This window comes from Semicossyphus pulcher, unplaced genomic scaffold, assembly GCF_022749685.1.
Source record: "Semicossyphus pulcher isolate SPU_LCO1_2020_fin unplaced genomic scaffold, fSemPul1.0.p SCAF_16, whole genome shotgun sequence".
In the NCBI taxonomy this organism is placed as follows: Eukaryota; Metazoa; Chordata; class Actinopteri; order Labriformes; family Labridae; genus Semicossyphus; species Semicossyphus pulcher.
Genome location: NW_027211670.1, coordinates 5,525,344 through 5,542,994, shown reverse-complemented (window position 1 = coordinate 5,542,994; position 17,651 = coordinate 5,525,344). Strand labels below are relative to the sequence as shown.

General features: G+C 42.3%; 1 long non-coding RNA gene across 1 annotated transcript in view; it reads right to left on the bottom strand.

The window, feature by feature from the left end:
* Window positions 1–17,651, bottom strand: part of LOC138593026 (uncharacterized) — a 197,820-nt gene that overhangs the window by 78,105 nt on the left and 102,064 nt on the right. Inside the window, exon 2 of the long non-coding RNA XR_011308307.1 lies at window positions 9,132–9,226. This is a non-coding gene — a long non-coding RNA (uncharacterized lncRNA). The remainder of the gene's footprint in view (window positions 1–9,131; window positions 9,227–17,651) is intronic.

Below are 17,651 nucleotides of genomic sequence, written 5' to 3'. Positions count from 1 at the left end.
CGTTGAAGAATACAGACTTGGGAAAAATATAGAAAATATATGTCTATACACACACACACACACTACATGGACCCACGTGTGTGCATACATATGAACCTTTGCGTGGGGTTCACATGCCGGCTCAACACCCTGTGGCACTCCATCTCATACCTCTCTCTCTCATCATCTCTCTTTCTCTTCATTCTAACTCCTTCTCTCCGTTCGTCTGCCACGCCTTTCAGCCGGCACTCTGCCGCCTGTTCTCTCTGACTTTCATCTTTGCCCTGTCAGGTGAGCCTTTGAAGGTGTGTGAGGGGTGAGGAGGGGTGAGGAGGGGTGAGGAATCAGCTCACAATCCATCACCGAATCATTAACAGTACGGTAGCGCCGCTGCTTCAGCTCCCACTCTAATGAGACATTCCTGTATACTTTGTCAACAGAGTATAAAGGCTTTAAAAGTGAAGGGCGGATGTATAGTGTGTGAGGTCATGCATTGCCATGGGTTGTTTCTGTAACTCTCTAAAGAAGACTTCTATGGCTGTTTGAGTCTCCTCAGATGTAGTTTGCAGCAGGTCAAACGGAGTGTAAGCTCTCTGCACTTTGCCTGGGTAATCAGTTTGATGGAGTAGGTACTCAACTCCTCAGGTCTGGGAAAGAACAAAGTTAAAGCACTTTTATGACAACCTCCCGGATTTATTCCCCACCACCTGCCTTTGCAGAAATAACGACTAGAGAGACAAAGGGAGAGAAAGAAAGAGGGGGAGGGAAGACGTGAGAATATACAACAATGCAACAAACAATCTAAAAGAGTGATAGTGTTCCTGTCCTTTTAAAAAGCAAGAATCCATTTCAAAAATGAAGTGCATCGCTGAATAAATCAGTCTGAGGTTAATAAAGTTGTCATGTGTTTGATTTTGCTGAGAAAGAAGGGAGGCGAGAAAAGGAGAAAACAACGGCAGAAATATGACCCCATCAGCATTATCTCTATATTTTATTGTTTCCGCAGAGGTCACCGTGAACACAGCTCCTTCACTCATTTTTCCTCCAAGCTTTCCTATGGAATTTTTCTAAGGATGTTTAAATCAAAAAACCATAAGGATTTGGCACTAGTGTATGTGTCACAGGAAGGGGTGCAGATAGAGCACATTCACAGCAGCAGGAGGAGGGGGGGCTAGTAGTGTCTTAAGCCTGCTGGTGATTTTATGATGGAAAATATTTCTGAAATAAAAGAAAAACATGCATATGGAGACTTCAATCTGGCTGCACGGTGGAGCAGTGGTTAGCGCTGTTGCCTCACTACTAAAAAGTTCCTGGTTTGAATCCCGGCTCGGACATAAGTGGAGTCTGCATGTTCTCCCCATGCGTGCATAGGTTCTGTCTGGGTACTGCGGCTTCCTCCCACAGTCCAAAGACCTGCTCGTTACGTTCACTGGTGACTCTAAGTTGCTGTCGGTGTGAATGTGAGCGTGAAATTTTGCCTGTCTCTCTGTGGCCATGCCTACGCATACACAGCTATTTTTCAAAACATAGCCGTTATCTCCTTTATGAGGCGTCACAAATGGAGCGCCGTTCCTTTCAAAATGACGGACGTGACAAAAACAGTGTTGCTTCTAACCGTGCTAACAGGACTTCTTACATGTTTACACATACATGTACAGTTACTCGTCCACTATATTGAGGAACAGAAGTGTCCGGATGCACTACTCCCAGCAATGGATTTTTTGATTGGCCGCAATTTTCTTTTTCTTCTTTGCATGACCGGGTTATATCGCCATCTGTTGGTGTGGCATTCATGACAGCGTTTCTGTTGTGTTTTGTATTTTTTTTTGGACAGGGAATTTTTTTTTTATAACCGTGCTTGGGTGGGCAGGGTTTTTCTGGAAACGAAGGAGTGTGCTGTGTCAGCCCTGTGATTGGCTGGTGATCAGTCCAGCGTACCCAGCCTCTCACCCAATAACAGGTGGAGAAGAGGACTGTCTGAATAAGCTGCAATATTTCTGTCAGTGCATGCGCTGTGAGCTGAAAGTAAGCTACTTCAGTCATATGCCTGTGCCTTGAGCCAACATAGGCAGCTGCTAGCTCGCAAGAGTTGTGCATCGCTAAATCTGCTTTACATTATGCAAATCTTGCCAGTGCTAGAGTCGTTGTTTTTCACAGCTAAAGGATTTTGTTAATCCACAGATGCTTTTTGTGGTGTCGATGATTTTTTAGACATGATTGTTGGATACTTTCAGTATGCATTTTTCTTGTTCACTGGTTCAATGGAATTAATTTAACTTGCACTGTACATTTCAAATCTATACTTTGGATGATTAAATCTCATTTTTCTGTTGTAATAACATTTCTTATTGCTTGTTGCACTTGACTCTAGCCCCCCAAAATCCCCCGATCACCATCCCCGCTGCTTCTGCTGTTGCACAGTGAGAAGTAGGTGTTACACAGAAACACACATTTTACATTCCAACAAGCACCGTGCATCGATTACAGATGCAAGTCACCGCTGCTGAGCTTTTTTACGACTTTGTTCCCCAAGTCCTTTACAATTTAATTGTTATTCTTTCTCCTCTCTTTCCCCCCTTTATTCTGTTTTTTCAGTCTCACTTTCACCAATTAAAGTCAATCAGCCGTCCGAGTGGACCTGTGACTGCTAAAGGGAACTGCAGACAAAGCGATGGCCGACAGTGACGGCATCACTATTCATGGAGCTGATTTCAGCTGTCCGACACAATAACGAGAGAGGAGACGGAGGAGGAGGACGGCAGATGCTGACGCAGCAGGGGGGTTCAGCAGAGTCTACCTGTGTGCAAACCACCAACAGCTCTGCTGTGCAAAAACATCATGATTTTCACTTGTGTCGTTGTGGCCGTTTTACAATAAAAGAAGTGAACCTGACAGTTTGATTTGAGTTCTGACATATCACCTGTGGTGGGCTTGTACCGGAGTAAAGTGGTCCTTTGATGAACAAAGGGATTACAAATGACCGTGCTGTTGTTTCATCTTAGTTTCTTTTTACATGATCTGTGACAATGATTCTTTCTGAGACATACTGCAGCTTATTGACGACACACTGAGGTGACTCGCTGTCAGTGTGAACGCTGCATGTGCTTACAAATAACTGTGCACTATGGCACAGCAGGGAGAGTGAGTCATTTGACCTTTACCCTGGAGATTATGGGTGATTTGAGGCCCCCTTGTTGTGCAATGACACCTCATGCTGGGCTGCACACAGACACACACACACACACACACACACAAAGAGGCAGTGTGACCCTGAGCACGCTGCTGTTACAATAAAATGGCCTTTCAGAGGGACTGTAAGTTATCAGTTGTCAGAGCAGGACATGCGGGGGGGACTGGCCATGACATGACACATAAACACCTAAAAGTACTACTTGTACAGTACGGTGTAAGCTTGTCTGTGCATGTGTGTGCACAGAGGTGGGCAAAAGAAAAGAGGCAGAACTGTACGAACTCATCACTTTACCTGGCACGGAATCTTATTCTGTCAAATTGGATTTTGCTTTAACATATAAAAGCAGCCACAGAATTCCTTAGGAGTCTGGAAGAGTATCATGCTTTCCCTCTAGGAAGCCCTGTCATTACAGTTTTCTACATTCACGGGCGGTTGGACTGATATTATAACATACCCAGCAAATTTCTTAATGTTTTGAGTCAGTTCACAATTTTAACTTTATAATTCAACAAGATTTTCTTCACCTTCAGCGTCTCCCCGTTAAACGTCATGTAAGACAATCCAGCGAGCATTTTCCGTTGAAAAGAGGCTACAGTCCTGAATGAGGCAGCACAGAGTTCGACTCCCACCCTCGGCCCTTTGCCGCGTGTCATCCACTCACTCTCTCTTCCCCTGTTTCCGGCTCTCTCCGCTGTCCTCTCTTCAAATAAAGGCATGAAAAGTTGAATTGACGACTATGGCCCCCGATGAAAAGATGTTCAAAACTGGCTCAAAGTGAAATATTATTTGAAGATGTCACCAGATTTCACCTTCTGTCACAAGATTTGTCACACATACAAACATATTAAAGACAATTTTCAAGTCACGTAGCGGCTAAAATGATTTTATGAGCAGTGCATCTCAGTCGGAGTCGGATTCAATCCCACGATAATTGCATTAAGGTCAAGTACTTGTAACAATCACACCAGCATCTCCTCAGACACATCCGTCCGCCAGGTACACGTATACACACTACGTCAGCATCCAGGGGTCGTTCTGCCTTCACATCAAACAGCCAATAAAGCGCCATGTTTTTGATTTTTGTATGAAAAATAAAATGCATAGAAGTTGCAAAATGATTTTGGAGAAATGCCGCTACAATCATCACGTTTGTCACCCTTTCAACGCTAAAATGATCAAATGAGCAACATTATAAATGTGTTTTCTGACACGTTGATGTCATAACCGTATTTTATGGTTGAAATGAGGTCTTAGATGTTCAGACCTTTCAACGTTGAAATCCCGGTAGGTGCTCACTGGGAAGCTAAAAGATTCCTAAACTAAACACAAGCTGAGCATCTGCAAAAAGCTATCGACAGCTCGGCCTGCAGCCCCTCCTCACGTTCTGTGTTCACCAAAGAAGAGCATTGAATTTCTGATTCAGGTACTGTGTGGAACTATGAACAGACTTTGTAGAAGTCACAAAAGAAATGACGGTAGGAATATTTTAGTCGTGATATTGAGAAGAGCCTTGTAAGACACACACTGAGTGTACAGCATGAGAGGAGCAGAGACACGTCAGCTTATTTCACCTCTTTTCTCCTTAAGTGACACGAACACACACAATGCTATCACACATATTGATCTGCAGCGCGTATGAGATGATTAATCCTAAGCACTGAGCGGTATGAGAAACACTATGAAGGTTGATTTGAGCTTTGGTGTATCAGCTGCTCAAAAGTAAGTTCCATACTATTAGTCATCTGTAACACTGTCCTTCCCTCTCTCTCTCTCTCTGTTCTCTGTCCTTCACTTTCCTTTTCCTCTCAGTGCTCTGTGCAGCAGTGTTACCCTTGGCATTGTGTGCTTGTTTATTGCAGCTAGGTAATATTGTGCGTGCATGTATTCAAAGGTGTGTTTGGATGTACACAAAGTCCACTATATGTGTGAGAACTGGTTCAATTTGCCCCCACGGACCCCCATCTATGGATGTATCCTGGACAACATAAGAAAAGGCTAACACTCATCATTTTCAGAGGAGTAGCTACAAGTGGGTACATTTGAGCTGGAAGTGCTAGTAGTTGGGTTTCGGGTCTCCCACTGGGTGCAGGATAGCTCCTCTGTTGGAATTTAAGCCCTGCAGCCCCAAGAAAAGATGGCCGTGTCAGTAACTTGCTGTGACAGCCACTCAGCCATGGCTGCAGACAAACATCACAGAATTCTAATGGTGCTAAGCTGCAAACTGAAATAAAACACAAGATACAGAAAGATGAGCACACCAGATCTAAAAAGACAGAGAGTGATCCTGTATTACTGAGGAGGCTAAATTAGTGTTGATTTAGAAAATTGTCTTGTTGCTTGTCTACAATAACGTTAAAGCAGTTGGGTTTCAGTCCAAGTGTTGCACAATTTTTGTCAGCAAAGTCAGCAAAAGAAAATACAAATGGATGTTTCCATCCAACACTCCCATGCAAATTGAGAAATTGGTTCATGAAGATAAGCACTGGCTGTTTAGATATTCAAACAGTGACTGCTGCTGCAGTACAGCGCACGCCATCTTTAAACTAACCATTAAGAATATGTTGCAGTATACACTGGACGACTAGAAATACTCGTTGACAAATACATAATGACAATAATTACAACAACAATAGTTCCTATTGTTACAACTTCTTTTATATAGCACTAAAGTTTAGAAAGTACCTTGACAAAAAAGCTAAATATATAGAAATAAGTTATTGTTAGGCGCTATTTTTGGCACCAGAGTTAGCCTTAATAGAACCATTTTTACAGGGGAGTAGTCTGTTAGCTTATTCGCTGAAGCAATGAGCAGGTTAGGACATCTTGACTGAATTAATTTTGCTCTTTCAAATTGCTTCCTGTAAGGAATTAAGCCTACTTCTGCATCAAATCTACACTGTAATATAAATTGCAGCAACACAGACCGCAACAGCTTGGATTAGTGGGCTCGATTGCATCGCGCCAAAACTACGGAAGACGCTGTGCTTGAAGCTAGTGTGAAGCTAAAACACTAATTGTGATGGCCAATCACAATGTCTATCAGCATATCACCTGGGCTGCAGGAATTTGTTTTGAATGTTACGGCTATTCAAACCATTTAAGCTGCAACCCGAACATGACCTGCTCAGTTAAACATTTTGAAGCTGGATTAAGCTCAGCACTGTGGCATAGAAACCACACTGCCAACTAGTGTTTTTGCGGTGTAAGTGCAGAGCGTCACAGACTCAAAAGTGCAGATGTATGACTGCTCACATCGGCGCAGGCCCCATACGTAGGCTCGGGTGTAGGCTCTGCTTTGACAGGACACACAAGTAGCAATCAGACAACCGACTACAACTACAAGCACACAGTTGTAGCTCTTGTTGTGCAGGATTGTGTCACCTTGACTCAATGACCATTTGTCTTTCAAAGAATATATTGATAATCACAGAATGGAATGGACTGTTGTATTTTCAAAATCTACATTCCCTTTGTTCAAGTCTGATTTCACACTCCACACTGGCATGTTGTTATGAAACAGTACGGTAGGTATTCAACCTGGGGTCATTTGCAGTAAAGGTCAGATGTTGGCAGAAATGCATTAAATCCACAACACAGTAGATAAACTGCTGCGATTATCCTTTCAGCTCGTCTCTGTGCCTGTGGCCTGGATCTGAGGGCTACTCTGCTGCCTCGTTTCCCCACACAAAAGAGCACCTTGCCAGGCACGTAATCCTCTCAGACCCCATATAGAGCCTGGAGCTCTAGATCTCCCCCTGGAGGCCACAGCTAACCGCTAACAACTTCTAGCATCTGGACAGCCGAAACTAAATGCTAATGACAAACACAAAGAGTGAAGGGATTTTAATTGTATAGCTGTCCGGGGGTCTAGAGAATGAGCTTATTATTGAATAGCACATTAATATATTCTGCACACATTTTCAGTGATGTTCAGGGATTTTTCTGGGAAGCGAATGATGAGGCAGAGAAGGTTAGAAAGGGAATAAGTGGTGGGGGTGTTCAAATCCTTCCAAGAATCTCCCCCAAAGCTACAGAATCTGTGCTGCTTTTTAAATACCCAAATCAGTTACTCCGTGAAAGCGCACACACACACACACACACACACACACACACACAAACACTTCAGCTGAGAAAGTCTCTTCGACCCCCTGATGCCTCTAGCCCAGTTTCTCGTTTTCCGTCATCTTGTGTGCCGAGAAAGCCGAGAACGAAAAAAGGCCTCCAGAGAACAACTACGGAATTGAACTTCCATTAACATCTTACACAGACACACATAAGTATAAATTAACTATTAACTAAACCGAAGTTTCATCAGGGTTTCCAATGTCTGATAACGGCGACGTGATACATAATAAACTCTACACTGCCCTCATATATCATGCTTTTTATGTTATAGTTCCAGTTCCTGACAATAAGTTAAAAACTATGTTAGAGATGATGAGCGATGGCTTTACTTTAGTGTTCCCAGCCACAAACTAAAACTAGTTCTGCTTTATTTTATGGTTTCTGTTGAAGAATTACACAATTTTTAGTGGTTGAGACATCCTTTGTCTAACCCTTCAGAGTACTGAGCCTCAACTCAATTTAAAAAATAACACAAGACTCTCGAAACTTGTTGGTGGAACAGCTGTAAATTATTATGGTCTTGGATCTGAAGAACAAAGTGTTGAGATTTAGGTCGTTTTCATGTGTGTAGACTAAAAAAAATATCTGTATTTGCCTGTAAGATCTGGTACGTTTAAACTGACTTATTACAAACATACCAAGAGGCAAAAACATGGCTAACCCATTCATTGAGTATGTTCAGTAATCTTGTCCTGCAGCATCAGTGCTACACAAACCCACCCCCACATGTGAAAACTATTCTCTTCCCTGGTGTCACAAAGAGTTTAATCCTTGTTTATGAGCATTATGAGCCAAGACTGCGACTATAGACCTTGTGTCATACATAAAGAATAAAACAGGATGCAGCGGTACAACACAAGACATCTTGATTGTAATTTTACGAGGGCATAGTAACTGTGTGATCGCCAGCATTCTCATGAAAAACTACCAAACTACATGGCGCCTTGTATTAGCCTCTAACACATCTGTCTGGTATAACCATGTAGCCTACTTGACGTCACCCATTGGTTTGTCGATAATCGTTTTGAAGCAGCAAGTTCGTCAATTTTGTGGGTTTGTTGGAGCCACAAGCCAACATATTTGGAAGATAATAGTGCACACACATTGCTACACCTCTATTCCAATGACAGATCGTGATGGTAGCAACATGACTTGAAGACACGGTCTCAAACATACCCTGCTTTATCATCTTTGTAAATCAAAATAGAACCACTATTTACTGAAGGAGCATAGCAAGATCTGAAACGTGTGGTTGAGACCATAAACTCATTAGGAAAATGTTTACTGAGATATTCAATCAACTGCCAGTTGTAGGAAGTAGTAGGGCTAGCTGTAATTGACAGTTTGCTTCAATGGTCAGCTCTTCACCAGGAAAGAGGTGGTACTGGGATCCACCTTCTCCAAATCTCTAGGTAAACAAACCCACTAAGATGGCAACATCCAAAATGCTGAACTAGAGGCTTCAAAACCTTGATCCTAAAACTTGTGGTCGATGTCTTGGTGGCTACGTCCACTTCTTAGATACACACTTTTTAAACTAAAACCCGGTTAGGTGTGAAAGCACTCCTTGTCATACATCTGAGGATGTAGTAGGATAAATAGAAAAGGCGAAAAAGCAAGGATTCTTTGCCAACGCTCATTAGACACTTGTCGAGTATTACCTCTTATGTGTGACAGTTGGAGGTTGAACTAGGAGCTCATGGAACGTACTTGATACTAGACTTTCAAACATTTGAAGCAAATGTTGAATTACTGCACTGTGGGTATGAACTTTTCATTTGGCTGATAAAATCAAATTCACAAACACGGATGTAAACATGCTGATGAGGCCTACCTCTTAGAGCAGCTGTGGTCTTCTGGTGCTGGGATGTCGAAGAAATGTGAGGAGCCTCTGTTAGACTGTTAGCATCTCTCTGTCCGTCCGGCTTCCTAAAGAAGAAAGACAGACACACAAAGGCACACTCGTCAATATATTTTCTGCATTTTTTCCTTTATTGAAGCTGAGAAACAACGAGTTGAGTTTTTAAGGAACACCCTTGTGGGTCCAAATATTAACACAGAAGCTACTCTGGATAAAGAGCAGCCGCTGCGCACAGACACAAGATGAACTGGGTATTCAGTGCCTTGCTCGAGGGCAGCATGACATTAGCAGATTTCCCATGGGGCTTAGATGCGGTCAATGATCTAACCTTTGAAGAGGCGGCCATCAATATTCAACTGTGTTTATTTTCCATCAATGTAAGATTGGTCTCAAGGAAACATACTGTAGAGTAGAACACACACACACACACACACACACACATACATTAAAAAGCTGGGCAAGAAACAAAGGTGACTTTACCCTCCACAAGCATCAATAAATCCAGCAACTCAATACTGTATACACTCTCTCTCTGTAGTGGACATCCACCAAGGCTAAAGCATGTCACCTTTTTACACCCTTCTGGCTGGAGTGTTCTCTCTCAGCATTACACAGATTCCAAAGAAACCAAAGGGATGGATCAACATGTGTCTTGCAGCAGGTCATCAAGGTTCAAGAAATGTATTTGTCAAATGCAAGTGTTGGATTTGCAGTGGAATAAAAAATCACAATGCCTACAGGCATACATGATTAGTAAGTCAACTTAATGGGGGGCTTTGATGAGTCTTAGTCTTATTGTTATGTCTGCATGACAGAGTTGCTTGCCTGACGGCAACAGATTGAAGAGTCCCTTGTTGGGCTGGCAAGGATCTTTCATGATCCTACAGGCTCTGGTTCTGTATATCTTGGTGTGTAAGTCCTGCTGGGTGAGGAGAATGGTATCAGCAGTAAATTCAGCTGAAAGCACAACTCTCTGCAGAGCCCTCCTGTCGTGAGAGGAGCTGTTTCCAAACCAGGATGTGATGTTCCCTGTCAGGATTCTCTTTACAGCCTCAGAGTTGAAGGATTGAAGGATCCTTTGAGAGCTTCTGATTTTCGTCAGTTGCCTAAGCTGGTAAAGGTGCTGCTTCTTCTTTCCATCAGAGTGTCTGTTTGTGCTGTCCACATCAGATCCTCATTGATCCTCTCCACAGTAGTCCCAGTAATACTCAGTGGCACGTATCCTCTGTTGTTTGGCTCTTATACAGTCCACTATCAGCTTCTTTGTCTGGGCAACATTCTTGAATAGACATCAGGTTCCCTGACACCAGAGAGACAGGCCAGCCACTTCCTTCAGCTAAGCCTTTCATTGTTCATCAGATCTAACCCCACTGTGTCATCAGCAAACTTAAAGATGGGATTGGAGCTGAACCTAGCTGGTTGATGGTCATTCCTGCAGGCTGGAGAAGCTTCAGCAGGAACAGGGACAATGATGGTTCTCTTGAAACAGGTGGGAACCATCAGTTTTGGTGTGCCTCATAGGAGCTGTTTACAGCCCCCCCATTACGCGGTATGCTCTAAAAAGTAAACATTCCGTGGCACGTCCGCTAGGTGAACGTTCCGTTTATGTGGCCACAGCGTTAACAGGCACCGCGGTGAGGTGCCTCTGGTAATGGGAATACATCCGCCTGGCACCAGCGTCAGGTGCTTGCTTACAGTTTACAAGCAGGTGACACACAGACTGCTGCACAGCGGTCAGGTCTCTGTGTGCTCTGGTGAAGAGCTGCACTAATGTGATATCAGACCTGTCCTGTAGATAAGTCATCAAAAAAAGGAAAATGGCGAGTTCTCCTTTTGCACCAAGCAGCAGTAAAGTAGCAGCTTTACATGTTTCAGTCCATTTGTCTTACAGCACGATCACACGTCCTGCAATGTGTCTGTTGCACATGCGCACATCGGTACTGCGATTGTTAAACGCTTTATAGTTCAGCCTTGTTCTCAACAGTCGTACCAAACAGAGCGGCTTTACTAAAGTTGCATCTGTGCCATCAAATGATCAATTCACCTTTTATAAAGTAGCTCACAGAGCTGCTTCATGTAAAAAGCTGCACACTACAGCTGAGGAATTAATACTACCCTCAGTGATTTCACATATGATTGATGAAGCAACACTCAGCAAACTTAAGGCTGTCAACAATACCATTGTGAGGTGCATTTATGACTTGTCAAAAAAAAATTGAGGAGCAGCATGGGTCTGATAGATGTGTTAGTGGATATGGATGTATGTTTATGTGCCAATAAGTATGTTGAGGGGTATGGGTGGCTTGGAAATATTTTCATCTACCAGAGGAATAAGTTTGGGAATCACTGGTTTATATTCTCGCAGCAACAACATTTTCAGAATGATCTGATTTGCCAAACAAGGGAGAGCCTCAGCATGGTCTTAAAAATCATGTGGTTCTTTCTCCTCTGGTGGAATACATTTTTTGCCTAAGAAGGTAAGCCATAACATTTTAAAGGTTACCCCTGTTGGGCTTAGCCGCCATTTTAAAGGCTCCTTCAGATGTGCCCGACAAATGTGCCCCCCTTTTCCCGGGCTATGAAGGATCCATTGGGCGTATCCTTCATAGCCCAATGTATCCCCAGATTCATTGCCTGCCAATTCAAACAAGATGGCGGACTCTTAAACGGCCGAGGAATAAACTTTCAAATGTAAAAGTTTTTGGTTTAAACTCAATCAGATAGCTGCGATACAAATGTCAAAAATAACAAAAGGGGCCTTGAAACTAAATATCTTAAAATAATAGGTTAAGTTACAAGACTTAAGTTATGATAGCTAGCTAACCCGCTAGCTACCTCTTGCTTGGCGACAGGAGACGCGTTTGGTGACACAAGGTTAAGGGCGGAAACATCCAAGGATGCAGTCCCTGAATTGAGGCGCAGCTATTATGTATGTCCGATAATGCAATGTCGATGGCCGCTTGAGGTGGTATTTAGACTGCTGTGATGAACTTTGGGAGGAAGGTCAAAGGGAAGGCAGGAGATTGACAAACGTTTCGGATTTGTAGAGCAGGAACGTTATTATCTGTAATATTGCACATATATGTAATTATTATGTGAGTCAACTGAACAGTGTGCAGATTCTACTGTGCTGTTTCGGCCTGTGTATGCAGTGTTTCAATGTTTCTATCACCTTGTATTTTGCATTAAAAAGAACACTTTCATCAAGTTTTATATGTTACAATGTTACAATTTCATTTAGCAGACGCTTTTGTCCAAAGCGATGCACATCTGACAGTTAAAACAACACAGGCAACGATCACGACAGGAGGGAACGAAGTCAGGAAGAGCCAACAAACAGCTTCAAGCACCAAATAATCATCATCTCAGCAACATCAACAAGGTCAGTATAGTCATCATCATCATCATCATCATGAAAATCCTAGTCAGCATAAACCACATCCTCGATCATCATCATCAATAGCATCAATATCATTAAGGTCAGAGGTGTTCATAAAGAGCTGGGTCTTCAGCTTCTTCTTAAAGGTGAAAGGGACTCTGTGGACCGAATGGAGTTTGGTAACTCATTCCACCACCGGGGGACGACTGAGGAGAAGAGTCTAGTTAGAGACTTAGGGCCCTGTTGTGATGGGAGCACCAGGCGCCTTTCATTGGCAGAGAGTAGTGGGCGGGACGGAGTGTAGACCTGGATGAGGGCGTTCAGGTAGGCAGGAGCCGTTTCTGTTGCTGTTTTGTAAGCGAGCAACAGGGTTTGAATTTGATGTGAGTGACGACTGGGAGCCAGTGGAGGGATATGAACAGTGGAGTGACATGTGCCATTTTGGGTTGATTGAAGACCAGTCGCGCTGCTGCGTTCTGGATCATCTGCAGGTTTGAATGTGCATGCAGGAAGGCCTGCCAGGAGGGAGTTGCAGTAATCAATGCCTGATATTACAAGAGCCTGTAGCAGCAGTTGTGTTGCATCTTCCTGATGTTGTACAGGGCAAATCGAAAATTTGGTGAATTGATATAAATGCGTTCAATTCACACTTTACAACTGTTATGTAAAAAAACTGTAATGTTTAATACTTCAGCCGATTTCTCTCAGTTACCTGCTCAGTTCAAACATCGGCTCAATCGGACATTACATTATGTTGTACAAGAGAGCTGGCAGTGTAAAATCTCCTTTATGTCCGTTCGACTGATTCTGACATTGTCACGTACAGCACCTCTGGTTAAGTTTAGAGCTCCCATATTTTTAGTGTTAGTTGACAGTGAAACATCAGTGTGGACACAGGTAGAGAAAAGATTCCATGTTTTTCCTGCTTGTTGAAGGAGTGTGTTGTGAGCGTGTTCGTGGTGTAGCTTGTATGAAGCATTTGGCAGAATCTCTGGAGATGCTGTGTTATTGGACTGCAGCTCCGGGCAGCAGAACTGCAGACAAATGTATAATTAAACAGCAGCAATCATGAAAGGTGTTTCCTCTTCCCCGTAAGGAGGACTTTGTCTTTGTATTCTCCTTCTGTGCCTCCGCCTGTTACCTCCCAGGATGGCTTTAGCTTCTTTTAAAGCTCACGGAAACTGAAACTAATTTTTAATGTAAAATCAAAGAGTGACATGTTCTTAATTCTAATACTATAACAAAACTATTGTTGTGAAAGATATATCACATATATCATGTACTTGGACTCATTTTGGAGAAATTTCTAGCTCTGTTCACCAGTCAGTTTAGAACTAAAGAAGCCTTTCAGATGAGAGGTGAAACTTCTTCAACAACTTAAACCAAGTCCAGTTGCCTTTTGGATTAAGCTCAGATTTACCATGAACAGGATGGCCGAGAACCTTCACAGACAATTGCACATTTTGTTTAATAAATTAACATTGGCTTACTATTTTGTCAGATCAACTTACATCTCATTGGGCCGGTTTCACAGACAAGGCTTCAATTAAGCCAGGAGTAGGCCTTAATGTGTACTAGTTAAACCAGGAAATTTAAGTGGCTTTCATGGACGTGGCTTAAGTTTAGCTTAGTTAGTCGGTGACTATAGAGTCCTGGAGTCAGGTAAGTAAGCCTAAAAGAGAACACCAGGGTTGAGCCTCATTAGCTTAAGTATGAGCACATGCTGTTTGTCTAATGGTGCTCATAAAAACCCGGAATGGAATTGAAAAACACCGTCACTGGTGTGAACCTGGAGATAAAACAACGGCAGAGGGAAAGATAATTTGTTCAAAATACTTTTGCGAGTCTGAAAAATCTAAAACAAAACTGTGTCAAACAATCCAGTAACTGAAAGTAAAAGCCAGACTGCTTTCACTGAGCAAGAGAAGAAGAGTGGTTGGGCTGCACTTTGCAGTAAATTTAACACAAATTAAAATATAACAAGAAAAGTTTGAATTCTTGTGAGATATCTTTATTGTTTTCAGTGTTTTACTTTTCTCATATTTCTGTTTTTGTGACATAAACTTTAGAATGATATCTGCCTTTATAGACTCTGTGGATGAACCTTAAACTGGTGTAAACAAATAGAGAATGCAGAGATCGGAAGAGAGCGATTTAATACTGGTGAATTGTACACCACATGACGACCGAAAGTAAATTGGTCAGTGTTTTTGGAAAATATATTCCACTGTCTCAATCTTTATTCTTTTTTCATACTAAGAACCAAATGAGTTTATTGCTTCTTATGGAGCATTTTAATCACCACAAACAATATCTTAAGACGGCCTTGATTTTGTCAATCATTTAATTTTCCGTGCACACTATTTAAATAAAAAAATTAAATTAAACAAGCCATAATAAGTACATTACATATTTAAATGTGTCTCATCTGGTTGTGCTTCAATGTAAAAGCATCTCTGTATGCAAGTCCTTGTTTGTCATTGCTGGCCTGAGCCATGGGCACAACTGCTTGATCCTGATTCTCCATTGGAGGATCAGGACAACAGCGCTGCTTCAGGTAGTTGTGCAGCACTCCGATTACACTTATCCACAAGTACTCGTCTGGCTGGCCTCTGTAGTGCATGTTGGTCTTCATTTAGATATTCCAAATAGTCCATGCTTCTTCACAAACAGGACTAAGCAGAAGTTAAACCTGCCTCTTTGAAGGATTAATTTAAGCTTCAATTAAGTCCTAGAGTAGCTCTAATCTTCCCTCTTGCAATCAGCTTAGTTTAATCCAGAACAGGCTAAATCTATGACTATTTTAAAATAGGTCTGTGCAAGTCGCTTTAAGTTAAGACAGCTCAAACAGGCATTTTAGTCTGGGACTAGGCTTAAGCCTTGTCTGTGAAACCGGCCCATGGTGTTACTGTTTGGTAACAGGCTAACAGGTGAGCTAGAGTTAGCTGTATGGAGGCAGTAAAAGTAGCTTCTTAATTACTCCGTGAAACCCCTGATTTCTATGGCAAAGAAATCGGGATTCCGTACACGACACGGAAGAATTAGCGCCCGGTGATTGAGTGGTTAGCTCAATCTGTGGACAGTTAAGCTAGTAATCCCGTTGGCAGTCGTGTTGGAAGATAAGGCTTCCTGAGATAGAAGCCAGAAGAGGTGTTTGAATGATCTGGTGACTCTGCATCAACCCATTTGTAGGGAGAGGATGTCCCGCCTCTTGATGCAGTCGTCACGACTGCCAGCCAATGTGGCTGCTGTAATGGTATTGGGCTTCTGAGGACTACTCAGAGGGGAGTACCCCACTGTGAGACACCGAGCGAATGTTTGAAAGAGAACCAGGGTTACCTTTGTAACTTTTCTGCGATTCATACCACATACTGTTATTTTTTCACATCTAAGTTATTGTGTAACCTCCTGGTCACAAGCAGCATCTTCAACAATCAAGCCTCTGATGATGATATACAATAAAGCCATAACGATTTCAGACAGGAAGCCGATAAGATCACATAACTGTCATGTTCTAAAAGAATTAAATATATTAAGTTTTGACAATTTTATTAAATTTGCTAATCTAAAACTTGTCCATAAATGTTTACAGCATAAGGCTCCTCAGATGCTCAGTGACTGTCCTACTGACCTATCAGGCTCTGTAACACGTGGAGCATCTAATGGGGATTGTAAGGTGCCCTTTCATAAGTTATCACTTGGGTGAAGCTCTTTTTCTGTTCAGGGGATCAATATGTGGAATGCCTCACCTGCAGAGCTCAAACTGGACCCTGACTGGGAGCATTTTAAACTCAAACTGAAACAGTTTTTGAAGAGGGCTTAGTCTTGTAGTCATGTATGATTTTGTGCTTCCTGTTTTACATTAAGTTTTATTGTAGGAGTGTATTTTGTATTCTGTATAGTTATATCTGTTTTATGGTTGCGTCTGTTTTGTTCTGTCTCTTGTGCATTTGTCGTTGATTTTATGTATTTTAAAGGCCCATCTAGGGACGGGCATTGCAAATTAGCCAAGGCTATAAATGCTGTAGCGTGTGGCATCGGTTTACTTGCTTCATACTTGTCCCTATACAAATAAACATTAAATAAAAAAATCGCCCAACTTCACCAAACAACGAGCTAGAGTAACAAAGCTAGATGTGTATCTAAAGCTTCTTATTCTGATGTGTTGGGCGACTGAACAAGCTTCTGTATTTGACCAACTGGGAGTAAGAATGGACTAAAGACCAAATTGTGGAACTTCAAGATCACTATCAGACTCCAAGTGAGCCCCTTTAACTTGTTATCATGTGACTAAAGTAGCACATCTAGATCACATGATGACACCTGAGCCAGCTCCAAGTCATAATTATTTTTAAATAATACTAACCACGATAAGGATTCAGTATTAATACACCTCTAGTTGAACGAGGTCACTTGGAGCAGCCTTTCATGGTTTATTTATTCTAGCTTTAATGCAAGAGAGCGGCCGTAGCTTTAAGGCCTTTGAAAACCTAAATTATTGTTTGACAGTGAAACATGCACATAATGTGTTTCCTCTTTTGGGATAAATTACCTAAACGAACCTTATTAAACTTAATTTATCCTTTTCCCTCCACAGTTCAACGTTACCTTTGCAACATGTGGTAGCTGTGCTGAAACAGACTGACTGCGTGCTGATCAGCTTTGTTTCTTTAAGTAGGTTGTTCATTTGCTGTTAAATCTAGTTTGAAGCAGCATTAAAAAGGATTCTTCAGGCCTAAATTTGGTTTCCTAAAAACTGCTGATCCCCTGCTCTTGTATTCTCCTCCTCTCGCTCCTCCTCCTCGGGCTGGCTTACTCATCCACCATCCCCACATTTGTCTTTTTGTCTCCACTTCTACCTCCCACTTTGGATCTCTCAATAGCTCTTCACTTTCCTTCCTCCCCCCCCTCTCTCTCTCTGCTAAGTCCTGACTGCCTCTTCATTTTTTCGCAAGCATCCTCCGCTTCCTTCATGGCTGCATCCTTCACTCTTCCTACAGACATTTGGGTTTAAATACGGTGAACTTAACTGACATTCCACACATGGCATGAAAAAGCTCTTTTAAAACGTTAAACACCTTACTCCCACTTGAAGATGCCAAGATGAGGACATT